At 41.9% G+C, this 21374-nt stretch overlaps 2 long non-coding RNA genes across 2 annotated transcripts in view; both read left to right on the top strand.

The window, feature by feature from the left end:
• LOC132122611 (uncharacterized) overlaps positions 1-21097 on the top strand; it is a 50790-nt gene extending 29693 nt beyond the window's left edge. Inside the window, exons 2-3 of the long non-coding RNA XR_009426402.1 lie at positions 20794-20907; positions 21025-21097. This is a non-coding gene — a long non-coding RNA (uncharacterized LOC132122611). The remainder of the gene's footprint in view (positions 1-20793; positions 20908-21024) is intronic.
• LOC132122610 (uncharacterized) lies at positions 15339-16542 on the top strand. Its single transcript, XR_009426401.1, has 3 exons — positions 15339-15502; positions 16201-16316; positions 16460-16542. It is a non-coding gene; the product is annotated as an uncharacterized LOC132122610 (long non-coding RNA).
• Positions 21098-21374: the final 277 nt, after the last annotated feature.

Below are 21374 nucleotides of genomic sequence, written 5' to 3'. Positions count from 1 at the left end.
ACTGTCAACAAGCACCGTCCTTCGGATGAGACGTTAAATCGAGGTCCTGACTCTCTGTGGTCATAAAAAATCCCAGGATGTCTTTTGAAAAGAGTAGAGGTGTGACCTCGTCATCCTGGCTAAATTCGCCCATTGGCCTCTGACCATCATGGCCTTCTAACAATCCCCATGTGTGTGTCACCGGCCTAAGACTTGGATAACACTGAGAAAGTGTGCCCTTTCAACTTGAAAATGAATGCTGTTTAAAGCCACATCCTCCACAGGGAAGTTCTAAGTGAAATTTACACATAAGGACTAACCCCTATAGAGCCTTACTGTGTATGAGAGTCTCTGGGGTGGCTCAGATCCAGTTAGGGCGGCTAAACCTTTGCAGAAATGGCAGAACGGACTATACCGTGGAAGAATACATATATGGGATCCCCTCAAGTTCACTACATATGGGCACCCAGCCTACCTCATGTTTCAAGAATACAGTGAATGAAGGAATTCAACAGGGTTTGCCCAACAGGGAAATAGCTTTTTTGGCACCCAGGGTTTGAGGTGAGAAGAGAAGAGGATACGGACTCAACACAAAAGCATATGCCCCATGTTACACCCCATTTTAATAGTGTGAGACACTAATTAGTGATGTTACTGGGATTGCGGCCACAGCCAACAGATCACCAAAGACAACATATAACTTTAAACAATTTATTAAAGAAGAGTGAAGTATAAGGAGTATTATCTTTCGAGAGGCCCAAAGCCAAAATAACAAACAACAAACTAATAAAATTAAATATATAAATGACATAATTATAAAGAAAAAAATACAAGTGAACTTCCCTAACTCCCTAAATGAAAACACATTGCAAAATTAGATCAAAATAAATGGCGAGCTTGCCATATTTTGGTAGTGCTGTCCTTTTAAAGTCATCCGCTTCTGGATCCACCAATCAAATTCCTTGATGAACAGCCAATCCCTGCCGACACACTCATGTACACAAAGCAAGACACACAAGAGCAAAGACCACTGTCCTGCATTTGAATGAACTCTATCCCAAGAAAAGAGATCCTCTGCACAGGGGAGAGGGCTGCCTCAATGACTTTTACAAAGACATGGGGAGACAGCTTTCACTGAGGCTCCTGCTTATATGTCTGAGCTGATTACTTTCCGACAGTCATCTAGGTCTTTTAGATCAACAAATAAGTTGTTTCTTACTGTCCCACAAACTCAGTTAAAGCAGAAAGGGGATCAGGCCTTTGCTGTTGCAGGTCCAAGGCTTAGGAATAGCCTACCATTTGAGATTAGAGAGATTAGATCCACAAATATTTTCAAAGCTTGGGTTAAAAATTATTTATTGTCATTAGCTTTCAAGGAGTTGGGATAGTATCTGTGTTTTTATTTGGATTGTGTGTGTTTTATGTATTGTATGTAGCTGTATGTTGGTTGTACAACACATTGCAGGTGCAGTTGTAAAGTGTTTTTCTAAATAAAAAGAATGGTTGAATGAGGTGAACACAAAAACCGAATATGGCTTTCCTGGACCACAAGTATGGACATCACATGACACAGTGAACGCACAGTTACCTTCGTCACCCGAAGCATGAGGTCAGTTGCATCCAGCCTAGAGGGCTCAGGACACAGTGAAGTTTGCCATTCTAGCTTGACCCTCTTAATAGCCCGGGCAAGTATAGCCATCATTTCCGGGTCCTTAGAGAGATTAGGCTAACCCACCCATGCTCATAGCCAGCTAGTCCAGACCTCTGTAAATATTTCAGGTCCAAATATAAAATTTGATCTCTGAAAGACTAATTTGCAGTTTAAAGGGGTGATATGATGCAATTTAAATTTTTCCTTTCTCTTTGGAGTATCACAAGCCCTTGGTGCATAAAGAAGATTTGTAAAATTGCAAAGACTAAAGTCTCAAATCCAAAAAGATGTTTTTTATAAAAGTTAAGAGTCAATCATGCCCTCCTAAAACGTCTCTAACATGCCCCCACGTCTACGTCAAAATGTGGGAACATTTGCATAACACTGACCAAATTTTCACACAAAGAAAGAAGGCATAACTTTTATTCTTGCTATTGCTGTCGCCATGTTGTGGAGTCGTTTTCTTTTGGCCTTCCAAAAGAAGACACAACTAGAAATCATTAGTTAAGTTGAATTTACAACAACTAATAGAACAGTTCTACCAGAAAGACTCGGGAGATAAAATGATGTATGAAGCATACATTTATTGACAACTCAGCAAGCATAATTATAAGTTTCTTTGGTGGAAGGCCCCGTCCATGGTTCGTAATCCAAGGGTAGCAGATCTGCATTTCCTGCCTGAAGACGAAGGCAGGGGCGCAGCTGACCCCCTGTAAGGTAAGGACAGGACCATCCTGGTGGTGGTGGGGAGGGTGGAGGTTGTTGTCGCGTCGGCATCTGCAAACTCAAACATGTGTAAGTACAATCTTTTAAACCGAAGTATTAAGACGTGATTGGATAATGATGAAGGTAATTAGTGACGAAGTAATTGAGTCTTCCTGGCAGAACTTAGGCTAAAGCTTTCATTTCTACCAGAAAGACTCGGGAGATAAAATTATGTATGAAGCATACATTTATTGACAACTCAGCAAGCATAATTATAAGTTTCTTTGGCGGAAGGCCCCGTCCATGGTTCGTAATCCAAGGGTAGCAGATCTGCATTTCCTGCCTGAAGACGATGGCAGGGGCGCAGCCGACCCCCAAAATTAGGTGGATTATGAAACCGCCAGATGGGGCCAGCCTTCCCCCCAAAATGAGTAGATGAAAGTATACCCACCAGTTGTGAATCCTAAGGTTCCTGGAAGATATGAAGAGAGAGTTAGCATGATCAGTATGATGACGTTAGATTAAACCTCATATGCCTATGTTTATTTTTTTTTTTTTTTATATATAATTTCAGACATATATATAGGCCTTGATAGATCATACAGAAATAGCCGCGATAGGCCAGACACAGACAAGCCACAATAGGCAGACACAGACAGGCCTCGATAGACCGTACAGAAATAGCCACGATAGGCCAACACAGACAGGCCTCTATAGACCGACAGAAATAGCCACGATAGGCCAGACGCAGACAGCCACGATAGGCAGACACAGACAGGCCATGATAGACCCTACATAAATAGCCACAATAGGCCAGACGCAGACAGCCACGATAGGCAGACACAGACAGGCCTCAATAGACCGTACAGAAATAGCCACGATAGGCCAGACGCAGACAGCCACAGACAGGCCTCGATGGACCGTACAGAAATAGCCACAATAGGCCAGACGCAGACAGGCCTTGATAGACCGTACAGAAATAGCCACGATACGCCAGACGCAGACAGCCACGATAGGCATGCCGCGACAGGCCATGATAGACCCTACAGAAATAGCCACAATAGGCCAGACGCAGACAGCCACGATAGGCAGACACGGACAGGCCTCGAAACACCGTACAGAAATAGCCACAATAGGCCAGACATATACAGCCTTGATAGACCATACAGATATAGTAACACCACCACCAGTAATTGCATGAATTTACCTGATTTGTTACTGGAGAGCTTGCTGAGCTTCGAGAATGGTTTTTGAATCGGGTCTGATGTATGATTCAAATGCTGAGGAAGACCATAAGCCCATGATCTTAATAGCTGATGTAGAGATTCCTCGTTCAGCTGCTGAAGTAGCTGCCCCAATTCTGAATGAATGGCCAGTATAGAGAGAGGGGGATAGACTGCAGCTTTTGAGAACAGTGGTTAAATGAGTTCTAAAACAGGCCTCGGAAAGGGGTGCTCCGTTAGGTAAAATAAAGAGTGGTGCGTTTTTAGAAGTTCTAGGTCGGAATTTAAGAAATTTCACCATGGCAGAGAAGGGACAGAAATTATTATTGATTTTTGAAATTGTTAAGGTAACACCAGAACCTTGCACATCGGTTTTTTTGAGTGCTTGAGGAAGAGTGTGAAGAATTTAGGTCCGAATCGTAGATCTGAAAAGGAAATGCCACGAGCAGGATCAAATTGATTAGTTTCTGAAGTGAATTCCCCTGGACGCATAAACCCGTAGAAAGCAGATAAGAATACTGCTTCGAGAAGAATATTGAGGTTCATAGAGAGATGGCCATAGCAGACGGAAGTAATTAATTTTTGCAATATAGGCAGGGTAATAGGCAGACGTTTATCTATAATTTTGATGGAAGATTTAGCTAACCCCTTGAGTAGTAATCGAACGGAATAATCATAAAAAAGGCTTTGAAAATTAGGATTATAAAATTTAGCGTAGAATTGGATGCCGGCAAGGAGTCTGCGAATAGAAGAAATTTTGAGTTTGCAGATTTTAAAATTAGAGACGAGAAAGGAGCAAATGGTCGAAATTTGAATAGGAAAAACGGAAATTTGAAAGGAAAAACAAAACATTAGAAAAGCGGACCATGCAGACGTGTAGGCTTTGAGTGTAGAGGGAGCGACGCGTTTAGAAATGTAATTTCTAGCTGACGTAAGCAGGTCGTTTAGTTCAGTATTATGTCTGCTAACGGAGGGCAGATTAAAGGATCCGGGTTGGCTGAGGGGCACAGCTGTCTGAAAGTCTGAAGTCGAAATCGAGAGAGCGCATCAGCAATAACATTGAAGTGACCGGGTATGTGTTCAGCTTTGATAATAAAATTGAAAACGACTGATTGCCAAATTAACCGCCTCAGAAAAGGCATAATCATAAGGCAAGCAGATCTCCCTTTATTAATGATGGCGACTGTGGCTTCGTTATCGCAGAGCATCAAGATACGTTTACATGACCATTCAGGGCCCCGGATGACACTGGCGACAGCTATAGGGTATATCTCATAAAGCGCGGATGAAACGGAGTTGGAAGCGGTTTTGGGAAAGTCGTTGGGCCATTTTTCAGCAAACCATTGCCCTTGGAAGAACTCCCCGAAACCGATTGAAGGGGCAGCGTTGGAGCGATGATTTGAAATCGTCGTTGTAGAAAAAAGAAATACCGTCCCACTCGTTAAGCAGTCTTTTCCAGAATTTAATGTCAGATAAACAGCCTTCGTCTAGTTGGATCTGATCGCTTAGATTTTCCACGGAATGTGCCAGAGTTAACAACCGTGAAATGAAAGCCCTGCCTTGAGGAGTGATTCTCATAGCGAAATTTAGGTGTCCGAGTAGCGAAAGCAAATCGCGCTTTGATATGAAATGTAGGTAGGGGAAAGATTCCAAAAAAAAAACCTGATTCTTGCGAGTTTTTCGGGGGGGAGAGAAGCTTGCTTTAGCACTGAATCTAGTGTAATCCCCAGAAATTCTAATGAAGTAGGGGGCCCCAAGTTTTCTCAGCGGAAAGGGGGATACCGACGTCGCTCAAAATATTTTTTAGAATGTCCAAAACTGCGGATTGAGAAGACGGATAATCGATTAACAGAAAATCGTCAAGCAAATGTAAAACGAAAGGGAGCTTGCAGACGTTCAGCAAAATCCAGCACATCGCTTCAGAGAGGCTATTAAAAATGTTAGGGCTACTTCTACACCCAAATGTAAGCCTAACTGCAAAATAGAATTTAGAATTCCATTTAACACCAAAAAGTGGCCAGTCAGAGGGATGGATTGGCATAGTCTTGAAAGCATCTGTTATATCAGCTTTAGCTAACCAAGCACCTTGACCGGCTACCTTGATTAAATGAATGGCATTGTCGACCGAGGCTTAATGTAAAGAAAACGGTTCTAAAGGTATGCATTCGTTCACGCTCGCTGTGTAAGCGGAATGAGGGGAAGACATGTCCAAAATAAGACGTTTTTTACCGGAGTATTTCCGTGTTGCGATGCCGATGGAATTGATGCGAAAAGGCGAAAAAGGAGGGGAATCAAAAGGACCAATGACATAACCTTTATTTACCTCTTTCTCTAACAGATTAGAAACCACATCTGGTTCAGTAATAGCTGATTGCAGATTTTTAGCTATAAAAAAAGGTGGTGAGATTGGAAAGGATGCCCACCCGAAACCCTTGAGACAGACCGGTGATTAGATAATCGACAAAAGTCGGATCGGGATGAGAAGAGAGGTAGTTAGAAAGAATGGAAACGTTAATGGGAGTAGAAGGGTGGCTTTTCAGAATTTTCTGCGAAATGGGGCTTTTCCTCGGATTGGAGGTTTGTATCGGCGTGGACAGACTGATTTCGGGTGTGGATCCTTGCAGAAACTGCAAATGTGTTCATATTTACATTGAGAAAAGGAACAGACAGATTCATTGAAGTTATTGCAAATAAGAGCGCCTTTGTGTTCTGTGTTATAGCGATTCTTGCTGTTATGTGGAAGCCTTACGTTATCAGCACCTTGGACAGCGTGCTGCTCTTGGCTGGCAAAAGCTTTGGGGCAGAAAGGCGCAGAGTGTCCGTGAGCGCTACAGATATTACAAGCCAGCGTTTTGGCACCGCCGAAATGGCGAACAAGCAGTTCGGTGTCCGTCACGGACCAGTATAGTCTGGTGTTAAACAGTGAAATGAATGAAGCGGATTTAGCGGAGAATGATTTATGATATTTGTAGAATAATGTGCCCCCGTAACGTTGATTAAAGTCTGCCATCATAGCTAAATATAAATCCAATTCTTCCCTTCGATCTGGGAAAGCCTGGCACAGAATGTCTCTGAAAACACTGAAAGCGATGACAAACTCTGCGAATGTAAGATTCCGTTGTAACCTTGGATCGGAAGTTTTAAGCAAGACTGCCACAGCGGCAGCGGCTGGAGAAACGAAACGCCTACCGAATAGCTGGCCAGGGGTTGCTGTGGAAAGGTTAAATAATGGGGTTTCAGTTGGAGCGGGGACATCTTGGAATGGAGTCTGAGCCGGTTGGTGAGAAGTTGGCGGGGCTGAAGTAGAAGCGACGCTCGAGGGGTCGCTTGATACGCTGGCAGGAGGACGGATTTGAGAAGTTACGGCGAAGGTGACAGCCGGATCCAGGCCATTGGAACTAGCAGCTGACTGTTCGAATTTTGCATCCTTGATTCCAGACTTCCGGTTTGGGAGAGGCTTTGAACCGCTTGGAGGAGTTGAGTGTTAACTCCGTCAGGTTCGGTGATGTCCGGATGAACGGGTGCCCGAGCATGCAGCGTGGTTCTTTTGGCTAGATGTGGTGACGATGATTTCGCTGTTCTCTTTCTGCCGGCTTGTTTTGAATGCCTGGGTGCTGAAGGAGTAGCGAGATTAGAGACGGACTCAGGTGGATTACCCAGGGTATTTTGGGCGAGAAGAAGAAGATCCTCTCTGGACAGACCATGTCTGACGGGAATGCCAGCTGATTCCAGAGTACTGAACACGTCCTCCGTAGACCACGTAGCCCAGGGCGAGTCACGGCATTGGAGGCGTGTGCTACGCAGAGTTGGAAGAGGAGAGGGCGGGACAAACTCGTCATCAGAGACTGAGTAGTCGCAGACGATTGGAGTTTCGTTGGACATGGTGATTAGCAGTAACGCGAGCAATAGTTGTCGCGTCGGCATCTGCGAACTCAAACATGTGTAAGTACAATCTTTTATACCGGAGTATTAAGACGTCATTGGATAATGATGAAGGTAATTAGTGACAAAGTAATTGAGTCTTCCTGGCAGAACTTAGGCTAAAGCTTTCATTTCAACCCTAATATTAAGATTTTATGGAGGACAAGGAGTATATAATGAACCAGTTGCCTACAATGCATCTGTGACACAAAGGCTGTTTCTATTAAGTTGGGCAGTTCCGACTTTGCAAGCAGAGTCTGGCTCTTCTGACTAACAGCCTGTAAGTACATGTTTTGTATTTAAATAATTTGGCACTGATGATTCAAAGGTGATTTTTTAGCAGTGTAGAGTGGAGCTTGTTTTTGTTGTTTCCCCGATCACAAATGCAGACATCATTTTATGTTTACTCAGCGCGATACACAACGCTTAACTCAAAATAATCAGTAATTATGTCCTCACTGCATGTGTAGTGTATGTTATTGATCCGGCTGATGACTTGACCCAAGTAAGAACGGAACATCGTTCTTTGATTAAGGGTCGATTGGGGTTAGAGGTCCTGGATGAATGTGAGCACAGATCAGCTCCAGAGGAGAATCCCCCTTCTCTGGAGGAAAGTTCCCTTCATCTGGAGGAGGAAGATGTTGATCTGGTGAGGGTTGTTAGAGTAGGTGTTGGGAGCCCCGAGCTTATGGGTCAAGGTTGTTCCCAGGACCACTTGGGAAACATTGTTCCACCTCTGAGGACAGGTGTGGTGCAAGCAGAAACCCCTGTGTGTGTTGAGAGAGAGTTAAGGCCTGGACTAGTCGACTTACGGTTAGAAAGACGAGTTGAGTTACGGCGGGCCAGCATTCTAACGTGAATCGCCTCCCTAGGCCAGCGGTTGGACCAAGTGGGGCAGTTAATGCGGTCAAGGCAGTCTTCAGGCCATGGATCTGAGTTGTCATGTGATCACCGGGACGGCGATCCAGTTCGGGGGGTGGATTGTAGCAGGCATAGCTGCCTAGTTAATGTTGGTAACAACTTGATTACTTACTGCATGGTAATCACCTAATTAGATCCAGTTGCGCTATAAGGTGCGTTAGTGTTTAAGGAGGGTTTCTGGGTTGTTGGGAAGCGTGTTGACTGCTGCAGACTTGAAAGCCGTCTTTCCGAGCTGTTCCCGCATGGGGATCTTTGAGCCACACACAATTTGGTATGCATCCTGGGCTGTGTTTATCCATTTGTGGTATGACGTTGTACAAAGTACAAGGATTGGACAGCAGAAGACTGGTGCAAAAGTTATTTTCTCTGATGAAGCTCCCTTTCAACGGTTTGGTACATCTGGAAAATCGATTGTTTGGAGAAGAAATGAGAGCACTACCATGAGTCTTTTGACATACCAGCAGTGAATCATCGTGAGACCATCCAATTTGTGTGGTTGCTTTTCAACCAAGGGAGTGGGCGTCTTCATAATTCTGCCCAAAAACACTGCCATGAAATGATATCAAAATGTCCTGCAAGAGCGACTTCTTCCAACGATCCATGAGGAATTCAGTGATGATCCATGCATTTTCCAGTCACTGCGCACTCACTGAGTGCCCATACTATGATCTTACGATGTGTATCATTGTGTTAAACTCATTTTGTTAACTGTGATCTAAAAGTTCTCTAATATTGGTTAGTAATATCACAAACATGTAGAATTCATCTTTTATTTCCTTCAAAGTATTTCTACAATTTGGTTACCTTGTTTATTTTGATTAATTTTCAGTTTGGTGTTGGTATTTGACAAACACTACAATTTAACAGATACATTCTTCTTCTGGTGTTGTTTTGGTGACTCCTTTTCAGTTCTTAACTTCGATTTGTTGGCATCCAGTGAATTGGTGCTTTACTGCCACCTTCTGTTTCGGACTATGGATCAGAAAATAGGTTTACAGACTAAATCCTGACACACACATACCCGCACATACAACTCACTGCCGTGCTTTATAATAATGATAATAATACTTTAAGCTTCCTCACTATTCCTTTTACTCATCATATCCTATAAAAAACCCGGTAATTCTTAAAAAGTTTATAAGAATTCTGGTCTATTCCCTATGCTCTGTGCTCAATAATCCTTTTGATGTTTGATCCCTCAACGAATTGTTGTTTAAGCCTGTTTATTCACAGAAAGTAACCGAACTGAATCGAGTTTTAGTTTCGGGCTGATGACGCAAGACACACAGCTGAAGTTTGCTGACCCATTCGTTGATCCATTGATAAATACTATGTTATTAAAACCTTTAAATTCTTGTCATCACTGATAACCGCATGGGCAGCGCACCAACACTGAGTTAAAATCCTGGCTCAAGGACCTTTCACGATCCCACCCCTCTCTCTTTCCACTTGTCATTCTTGTCAGATTCTTGTCAGATCTAAACTATCCTATCATAATAAAGACAAACACACACACACACAAAAAATTGCTAAATAATTTATGTAAAGAAATTAAAAAAGGAATAATAAGGAGTTGATGTCTCTATATACTCTAGACATGTAGAACATACAAGTCTCTGCATCAATGTATGCATGTTGTAGGTGCGAAATTTTTAGGAATCTTATCCAAGATTATATTATTCCCAGTGAACTGCCTTCTTACAACATGCTCAAAATTTAATTCATAATGAGCTCACATATTATTCACACTGCGAGTAATTCAGTATGAGGATCGTTTGAGTTCGCAATGAGCTCACATATTACTTACACTGTGAGGATCGCAGTATGAGGATGTCAGGGTTTGGGTAGAGGGATAAGGCGAGGACTCAATGGTGCAGAGAGAAGGGCTCTTTAATAGTAGTAATAATAAAATAAACAAACAAAAACTACCCCATAGGGGAAAACAGACAAAACTTGACAGGCAAGGCAAGGCACGATAAGCAAAGACAAATATTCGACGACGAACTAACAACCAGACTGCAAACACAAGGACAATAAATAGGGAGCTAATGAGGAGGGTAACGAGGGAACACATGTGGGGAAAATTACATCAATAATCAGGTAACAAGTGTCACGAACGGTGTTACAGAAAACACAGGAGAGGGAACCAATCGCAGGTAAGTCATTTATTAAAGGGTAATCCAAAAGGGGTAAACAGTCCAGGCATGGTCAAAACCACAATATCCAAATCCAAACATAAACAAGACACGAACATAAGGCAAGGACAAGAGCTAACGGACATGAGTTTCAAACATTAAACAAGGACTCCGTGACACATACACAGACAGACCGGGTATAAATACACAGAAGGTGAATGAGGGAACTGGAGACAGGCGGGGAATAATCAATTAACTCAAACAAGGAGGAAGGTGACCAAATAAGGGAACAGACAGTTAATAAGGTGACAGACACCGTGGGAAAGGAGGACATCTAGTGGAAACCCAGGGACACAACCCAGACACTGTGACAGTACCCCCCCTCTACGGAGCGGCTCCCAGACGCTCCACGACAGACACAAAACAGAGACCAGGAGGGAGGCGGACAGGTGGAGGTTCAGGGGGAGGGACAGAGGGCCAGAAAAGAAAAACATGGGGAACAGACACCAGAAGTGTGAACACCAAACAGGGAGACCAGGAGGGAGGAGGACAGGAGGAGGTTCAGGGGGAGGGACGGAGGGCCAGACTGACAGAGAGGAACAGGGACAGGAGTGAACACAAAAACAAAAAACAACATGAAGCCCCTCCAGGGCGGGGCAGAAGACCACCACGTCCGTGTGGTGGTGACTGGAGTCCCCCAGGGCGGAGCAGAGGACCACCACAACCGTGTGGTCAGGGCGGAAGCCCCCCAGGGCGAAGCAGAAGACCACCACAACCGTGTGGTCAGGACGGAAGCCCCCCAGGGCGGAGCAGAAGACCACCACAACCGTGTGGTCAAGGCGGAAGCCCCCCAGGGCGGAGCAGAAGACCACCACAACCGTGTGGTCAGGACGGAAGCCCCCCAGGGCGGAGCAGAAGAGCACCACAGCCATGTGGTCAGGACCAGAGCCCCCCAAGGCGGAGCAGACCTCCGTGCGGCTGGACCAACGGGACGACGAAACTCTGGTAATTCCCTGGTGTCCTTACTGGACTCCAGAAGATTGGTGCTGGCCTGACACTGCTCATGAAGATCAATGGTGACTTGCCTTTGTTCTTGAAGATCACCGGTGACTTCACTCAGTCCTTGAAGATCACCGGTGACTTGACTCAGTCCTTGAAGATCACCGGTGACTTGACTCAGTCCTTGAAGATCACCGGTGACTTGACTCAGTCCTTGAAGATCACCGGTGACTTGACTCAGTCCTTGAAGATCACCGGTGACTTGACTCAGTCCTTGAAGATCACCGGTGACTTGACTGAACTCTGAAAGGTCAGCGGTGACTAGCCCTGACTCTGGAGGATCAGCGGTGACTAGCCCTGACTCTGGAGGATCAGCGGTGACTAGCCCTGACTCTGGAGAGTTCACTGGCATTTGACTCAACTCTGGAGAGTTCACTGGCACCTGACTCGACCCTGGAGAGTTCACTGGCACCTGACTCGACTCTGGAGAGTTCACTGGCACCTGACTCGACTCTGGAGAGTTCACTGGCACCTGACTCGACTCTGGAGAGTTCACAGGCACCTGAATCGACTCCGGAGGGTCAGCTGGCACCTGAATCGACTCCGGAGGGTCAGCTGAGACTCTCATCCTGTGCAGCGGTGCTGGGCAAGCAGCCATCTTGGGCCATGACTCTGGACAGGCGGCCATCTTGTACTGTGGTGCTGGACTGGCGGCCATCTTGTACTGTGGCGCTGGACCGGTGGCCAATTTGGGCATTGGCGCTGGGTTAGCGGCCATCTTGTGCAGTGGCGCTGGACTGACGGCGATCTTATGCTGTGGCGCTGGACTGACGGCCATCTGGTGCTGTGGCGCTAGGCTGACGGCCATCTTGGGTTGTGGAGCTGAACCAGTGGCAAATTTGGGCATTGGCGCTGGGCTGGCGGCCATCTTGGGCTGTGGCGCTGGAACGGTGGCCAATTTGGGCATTGGCGCTGGGTTAGCGGCCATCTTGTGCTGTGGCGCTTGGCTGGTAGCCATTCTGGGCAGTGGTGCTGGGCTGACGACCACCCCGCCGGAAGAGACAGAAGCGGCTGGGGCATCCCACCGAAGCCGATGCTGCAGGTAGCGCACAAATTCCCAGAATTCCAGTGTCTCTAACTGCGCCATCTCCTCCTGAGACACTGGATCATCCAGCCTGCCATTAAAATAGTCCTTGAGGGCCGCATCGTTGTAGCCCATGCCCTCGGTAAGGGACCAGAACACCTGAGCCAGGGCCCCCACTTCATAGCCCTCTTGGCGGAGGGCGATCAACCGAAGGTACTTGGTTCGCCACTCCGCCATCTTGGCTGGGAAACGGAAAAACGACATACCGCTGGTTCCCTGTGTGACGGAGTCCTTCTGTCACGAACGGTGTTACAGAAAACACAGGAGAGGGAACCAATCGCAGGTAAGTCATTTATTAAAGGGTAATCCAAAAGGGTTAAACAGTCCAGGCAGGGTCAAAACCAGAATATCCAAATCCAAACATAAACAAGACACGAACACAAGGCAAGGACAAGAGCTGACGGACATGAGTTTCAAACATTAAACAAGGACTCCGTGACACATACACAGACAGACCGGGTATAAATACACAGAAGGTGAATGAGGGAACTGGAGACAGGTGGGGAATAATCAATTAACTCAAACAAGGAAGAAGGTGACCAAATAAGGGAACAGACAGTTAATAAGGTGACAGACACCGTGGGAAAGGAGGACATCTAGTGGAAACCCAGGGACACAACCCAGACACTGTGACAACAAGATGGGTGGGGTCAAGACAATTGACGAGAGCACATGGCACATAGGAACTAAGACAAAAGCCATGTGCTCACACAAAACAAAAACACAAGCACATGGCCAGCAAACCAATCGCAAGCCATGTGCTTGAATAGACACAAACACGCAGCAAATGAGCAAGCTCATAAATGTTCACACAAGACAGCACGCAGCCAGTAAAAACTAAGCTGCGTGCAACAGCACAAGACAAAATAGAACAAGAAAGCACACAGCCGATAACTCGAACTGTGTGCAACAATACAAGACAACACTTTGAGGCCGCACGATACCACAATAAAACAGAACATGGAGCGCGAGTGTCCGGTCCCCGACACGAAACCGAAACTCAGCAAAACATGAGTGCCGGGATCCGAACACCACGCTCCAACAAGAAACAGGACACGCAGACAAGAGCACATGGCTTGAGCAGTCTCGAAGTCACACGCTCACATGAAAACAATGACATGAGGAGAGTTTCATGGCTCCATCACAAAACCATGAATAACACTAGACTGAAGTGACAGAACCCTGACAGAGGATCCTTTGAACTCAGAATAAGCTCAGGGATTACTCACACTGTGAGAATCGTGGTATGATAATCGTGTGAGTTCACAATGAGCTCACGTATTACTCACACTGTGAGGATCATAGTGCCAATGAAAGCCTTATTTAAACGTATATGCTTATAACTGTTTTTCAGTATACCATAGAAACATGTGGAAAAAAATATCTACAAATACTGAAGCAGCAACCTTATCCATGTTATATATATATATATGTTATATGTTACATGTTATATATATATATATATTTCACTCTTTGTTACAACCCATTCTCACTCCAAAGGTGTCAAAAACCGAAGCATGGTCAAGCGCCCCTAGCGTCACTTTTATGACGCCAAATGTGCCTCTCGGCACGACCTTCATTGCTTTCAGTGGGAAACTTTTGGCATCAGAATTGACGCGAGGACATGAGATGTTTATCGCTATGAAATCACGTTCAAGAAGTCTCATTCAGCACACATCGCGATACTTGCTATCAGTTCCACAGTTTGGGTGAGTAGTCGTATATACGCTCTTTTAATGCCTTTTATAAAATGTATTCTGTCTTCTTTATTAATCAGATTAGCGCCATATGTTTAATCGCTGTATTATATCGGTCATCCGCGGCTGTCTTTGAGTTTCATTGTGTTTAAATAAATGAACACAGCTGCTAATTAGTGTGATTAAACTATCTGTCACGTGACGTGCCATAGACACGTGCCATAGACACGTGCCATAGACGTGCCTTCATCCGTTTTATATTAATTTCAGGTTCAACGATGTAAGTTGTATTTGTAGTAAAATCATGTTAATCACGATACTTACAATTGTAATAAATGAAATGTGAAGTTAAAACACAGTAAACGGGACATTAGTAACTGTAGTTTTACTATGGTATATTAATAATCAATACAACAATACAATAATCACCAAACCAGCTATGTTTGTATCACTGTAATGTTAGTGTTTTTATGTGCTTTTATATGACAGATATAACAGTAATCATATGTTCTGCACCATGCTTTTAATACCTTTTAATGTAAATCCCCAAAAAATAAAACAAATTAAAAATAAATAAATAATAAAAAAAAAATAATAATCTTGCAGTTCATTCATATCAGTTTATATCTAAATATTATGCTCACAGATCATTATTAACATTCTGTATATAATTCAATTTTATTTTCTCTCCCCTTTTTTATTATTTTTATTTTTATTTTTAGCTGAAAAGACGTAAAGGAAGCAATCAGTCCAGTGGTGTTTCTGGAGAGGTATTCCTTCAGAAATGGAGAAGGCAGAAAGCTGCGGAGGCAGACATTTGCAGCAGTAAGTCTGTGATAGTTTGTCCCTTTTATCAAACATTCCTACTGTTATCATTTGTACAGCATTTGTTGTTTCTTAAACTGTTGCACTGTCCAAATACCCACACTTGCCATCTTTGCACTTGACCACTTGAGGGAGCATGATGACCATAAGTGTGTGTCGAACTTTTCATGACCTGATGACTGTGTTTCCCAATCCTGATCCTGGAGAACCCCAGCACTGCACGGTTTTGGTGTCTCTCTTATCTGACAAACACACTTTTGAGGCCTTGGAGTCTTCACTGATGAGCTGATGAGTTGAATCAGGTGTGTTTGAACAGGGAGACATCTCAAATGTGCAGTGTTGGGGTTCTCCAGGACCAGGATTGGGAGCCACTGCCTTATGGGACACACTTATGTGTTTACAGAGATTTTTAATATCTAATTATCAATATTTCACATACTGTAGATTGGACAGCTTCCCGTGATCTCTTGTGAGATCTCGGCAAAAAGTCTGACGATTTATTCCAAAACATGATGCATGATGGGATACACTAAGCATTGTATAGTGCTCTGGAGCAGTATTGGAGAGGTTTAGTGTGTGTTAAGGACGCTGTGCTTTGGCATTATTAAGACCTCGGACAATCTTGTGCACACACTGTCACATACACACACTCTCAAGTGGCCAAGACTGCAAGTGTGGGTATCTGGACATGGTCAAAGTCTTAAAAATGAACCCTAAACACAGTCGCACATCACAGTCTTAATAATCCAGTTTAACACTTGTATGATATTGTCTCATCTGACACTATCAAAAGAATTCATATGACTATAGCTTGCTATTAATTACTTGCTTTTAATAATGGAGGCATTTATTAAATTAAATTATACAGCATCTTTACAGAGGCTGCTTTTATGGTCTAAACAAAACCCAGTGTAATGTACAAGTTGCACGTAATTAATAATATTTCTTTCCTTTCTGTCTTACAGGATTGTTTGCAGATAATGCTGTTCTTCTTTTTCAGGTCTACAATATCGAGCTCAACAGCTCTTTTAAGAGCCAACCCTCACAAACCTTCCTAAAAACTAAAAGAGCTATTACTGAGTCTCAGTGAATCTTGCCATGATCAGCTCTTCCCATGTACATTTGTTTAGAGTTTTTTTGAATCAACATTTACTCATCAAATGCTCTGATCTGAATCTTATTTGAAATTAACTTAATTAAATGTTTAATGAGCAATATTAATTGCACACAGAGTAAGTAGAGATTATCTTGTTTCACAGAAGAGAAGGAAGACCAAGGAAATGATTTGTTCAGGATGAGGAATGAAGACGGCCATCTTGTGCTCAAACAAACACAAGTCCTCTGGTATGTGTGTGTTAAAGCAATGCTGTGTTATGTGTTACAGCACTTTATGATGATCTCTCACGGGACTGGTCATGTCAGCCTTGATTTTTTTTTTTTTTATAATTATAAAATTACAGCATGTTAGCAAATTGTGACTGGACATTTTTAATCTTATGTTTTTAAAAACACACCACCTGTTTAAAAGCAGACAAGTGTCATGAAATTGGTTTAGTTGATATAAACACCAATTGACATTATTTCATTGTTTTGTTAATGTTATGTTATAAATTGTGGATTTATAGTTGATTGGTTAGAAGCAAGAACTTACACTGTACAGACAAAAACACATTTGTGAGAGAAGTCAGGAACTTTGGAGAAAGATTCTAGAGGAAGAAAGACACATTTACTGCAACAATAGATGAATTTTAGAGGCAAAAACTCCAGTCTCTGAGAACTAGACATGCTAAGTCAGTCTCATGAGCAAGTCCTTTGCCTCTGTAACTTTTTCTTAATTCTTGCAGAATGAAATTTTTATTGCAGTATTTTAATTTGTACAGATGATCTCATCAGCCAAATGAGGGGTTTTAAACCAAGTGATGCTCTTGATAGAAGTGAAAGAAGAGGATGTGGTAAATTGTCTTCAAAGAAAAAGCTTCTCTAAAGGTCTTAAAGCAGCTTGAAGAATGGTAAGTGTACAATACTACAAGGGTCATAGTTGCTCACCCTGCTAAAATCACACAGAACATAAGCTGAGCTCTCTGTCCATTAAACAACTTCATCTGGATTGTTGGTTTCACTTTGACCAGGTCTGGGATGTTAGGACCGAGAGATCCTCTGGCTGAGAACAAGCTACACCACATCAGTGCTGGATATCAACCACAAACTGTTTCCAGACATGAGAGAAGAAGATCATGATGGGGAGATGAAACCAGTTTAGATGTGATGATAAGGAATCATTATTTTCTGGAACAGTATCACATGTCTTATATGTATCGCATGATCTGAATCACAGCTGACTGGATAGGTCTGTGACTTTTAAGGACATTTCATCACTCATCTGTGTGAACTGATTAATATATGAGGTTAATGTATTTTGATGATAATTATTTTCCTTGAATCTCATTTGTCTTGATGCTACTTTATCAACTTTATAGTCTATGCTTCAATAAAATGAAAATGGTGAATATTGTGTTTTGAAGATTCTTGGTAAACACATCATTTTACTAGGTAGGCTTATATGTGTTTATTTTAGACTTGGAAAAACTACATATTAATTATTGGGATTATTTTTTACTTAAGACATACACATTTTTGATCGGATTAATAACATCTGGGACATCAGTACACCAGAAAGTTATTTTTTATATTTTAGTAACAAATATGCAAATTTTTTGTGAAATAAAGGGAGTTACGAGATTAATTATTTTGCATTACAAGATGGTGCCGTGGGCTTTATTGTTACAAACACTTGATGGATAACTGAGAATGTAGCAGGAATGATCAACGTGGATCTTGTACTGTATTCAAACCAAGAGCATGCACGTTACTGATGACAAGCACGTGAGGAGCAAGATACAGGGGTGAGGAGGACATTTTTACACTGATTTTTGCTAATTGTTGCAGGTTCATCCATTATATTTATTGCCATTTACTTCAAAAATCAAAGAAATAATCTATTATTTTCATTATTAAATAATTTCTTTCAAATTTTTCCATGTTTCATCAGATGGCCTCACAATGTCCTGTCAAAAGGTATAATAGCAATGATGTAAGAATAGAAAACAGAGGACTGTGAAAACTGTCAGATATAAATGTGACTCAGCTCAGTCTGTTGTCCATGATGAGGAGAATACATAGGTTTTACTGCCCTTCTACCCCCAGGGGCCCAGTAGCACCCCCCCCCCCCCGGAATAGCACAAAGCTGTACATTTCAAATGGCTGTAAATCAGAGTCCAATTAACATATCAAGGAGAAAATGGGCAGGATTATTGCTTATAATCCTTGCTTGAACTCAGTTTTCAGAAATAAATGGAAAGCTGGCATAAAGGCATTTTAAATATTGCTCACTGTAAAATACCACATTTCACCCTGCCTCTCAAATATATCATAGAGGTTTGCACAATGAACATATTTAGATATCCAGTTTTCCTTAAAATAAATAATTTATTTCTTTTCGTTAATAAAAAGTTTTAAACTACATTACCCACAAGCCTCCGTCGTTCTATCTATGGAAAGGCAAAACTAGGGGCTGTTTTTTGTAGTTCATTGAAGTTATGCTTAGGGTTAGGGATAGGATCTCTCTGAAGATGTAATTTTTCTCAAGATAGCAACACTTCATTGTTGACGTAATATATTACTAATGTGATGATAGCAGCAAAACATACTTTTTAACATGATGCGCTGTTTAATATGGGTTAAAAGATAGTCCAACTACAGACTGTCCTGAAAATTCAAAGCCAATGACATCAAAGCTGAGCAGCGGCGTCACACTTCCTTATCAATTTACGACAGATGTCTTTCGTTTTTTCGGCTGAAGGGATAGATTCGGTTAACAATAGATTAAATTTGCTACTTATTAGATTCTGTTTTATTAACGTCTACACCTTCCTCCGTTGTTCAGCTTGACAAAAATTGGGCAATATTAATGTGCACATCCCCAGCAGTCGCAGTTGTATCCAACAGATAGATTCCTCTCATTAAATATAAGACACATTTTTAAGATTTTTTTTTTTTGATCAAAGACAAATATATTTACTAATCAAATGATGTGCTTTGTGTAAAATAAAAAAATTTACATTGTGTATTACATTGTGTTTTAAAGTTACAATTGTTCACATTTGTGTTTCTGTGATTTACCATTCTCTACCATTTGAACTCTAGGAATAAAAACAGAAATTATAAATGAATGAATGAATGAACAAATAAATACATAAAGCATAATGAACATGCATAGTTTTGTAAGGATCTTACATTATTTATTGATATGTCAAACTCATTTAAAGACATACCCAAATTACTCTGTCACCAAGCTCGTTTTTGCCACCATAAAGAATAAAAAGGCAGTTATGTTGTAAACCTTAACTATTTTCAGTATGAAAATGAAAATGCTTGTATTAAAAAACAAAACAGTAAATACAGTATGTCTTTCAGAGAACACTGGAAAAAGATAAATTTTCTTAAAAATTAAATTGACCAAAATGTTATACAACACAATGTAAATGTTTCAAACTCACAAAATAACACCATGTAGACATGCATGTCAAGTGTGTAATATCATCTATAAAACTCTATCAGCACAGCATCAAATAAACACTGACTGTCCGAACAATGGAAGACAGAGAAAGTGTTCAGGAAAACAAACACCTGCTACCTTTGACAATAACATCATGAATTCACTTCATGACTGGAACTAGGGAATTGCTGTGTATGAATATCTCCTTTACTAAAACTCTTAATTAAAGTCTAAAAAATTTACTGTATGAACCTTGAAAAAGAGAAAACCATGCTTTATCAATACGAAAACTACAGTGTTATCTGCAAACAATCCTGTAAAACAGAAAGGAAGGAATTATTACATTAGATTCAACTTATACATTACACTGGGTTTAGTTTAGACCATAAAAGCAGCCTCTGTAAAGATGCTGTATAATTAAATGTTAAATGCATCCATTATTAGAAGCAAGTAATTAATAGCAAGCTATAGTCATATGAATTATTTTGATAGTGTCAGATGAGACAATATCATACAAGTGTTAAACTGGATTATTAAGACTGTGATGTCCGACTGTGTTTAGGGTTCATTTTTAAGACTTTGACCCTGTCCAGATACCCACACTTGCAGTCTTGGCCACTTGAGAGTGTGTGTATGTGACAGTTTGTGCACAAGACTGTCCCTGGTCTTAATAATGCCAAAGCACAGTGGCCTTAACACAAACTAAACCTCTCCAATAATGCTCCGGAGCACTATACAATGCTTAGTGTATCGCATCATGCATCATGTTTTGGTATAAATCGTCAGACTTTTTGCCGAGATCTCACAAGAGGTCACGGAAAGCTGTCCAATGTACAGTATGTGAAATATTGATAATTAGATATTAAAAATCTCTGTAAACACATAAGTGTGTCCCATAAGGCAGTGGCTCCCAATCCTGGTCCTGGAGAACCCCAACACTGCACATTTGAGATGTCTCCCTGTACAAACACACCTGATTCAACTCATCAGCTCATCAGTAAAGACCCCAAGGCCTCAAAAGTGTGTTTGTCAGATAAGAGAGACACCAAAACCGTGCAGTGCTGGGGTTCTCCAGGATCAGGATTGGGAAACACAGTCATCAGGTCATGAAAAGTTCGACACACACTTATGGTCATCATGCTCACTCAAGTGGTCAAGTGCAAAGATGGCAAGTGTGGGTATTTGGACAGTGCAACAGTTTAAGAAACAACAAATGCTGTACAAATTATAACAGCAGGAATGTTTGATAAAAGGGACAAACTATCACAGACTTACTGCTGCAAATGTCTGCCTCCGCAGCTTTCTGCCTTCTCCATTTCTGAAGGAATACCTCTCCAGAAACACCACTGGGCTGACTGCTTCCGTTACGTCTTTTGAGCTAAAAATAAAAATAATAAAAAAGGGGAGAGAAAATAAAATTGAATTATATACAGAATGTTAATAATGATCTGTGAGCATAATATTTAGATATAAACTGATATGAATGAACTGCAAGATGAAAAAATACATTTTTTAATTATTTATTTATTTTCAATTTGTTTTATTTTTTTTTGTCACCATGCTTCACTGTTGGGACTGTATTGGACAGGTGATGAGCAGTGCCTGGTTTTCTCCACACA

The sequence above is a fragment of the Carassius carassius genome, chromosome 40, assembly GCF_963082965.1.
Source record: "Carassius carassius chromosome 40, fCarCar2.1, whole genome shotgun sequence".
In the NCBI taxonomy this organism is placed as follows: Eukaryota; Metazoa; Chordata; class Actinopteri; order Cypriniformes; family Cyprinidae; genus Carassius; species Carassius carassius.
Note: the sequence above shows the minus strand (reverse complement) of the source record. Positions and strands in the feature narration are given on the sequence as shown.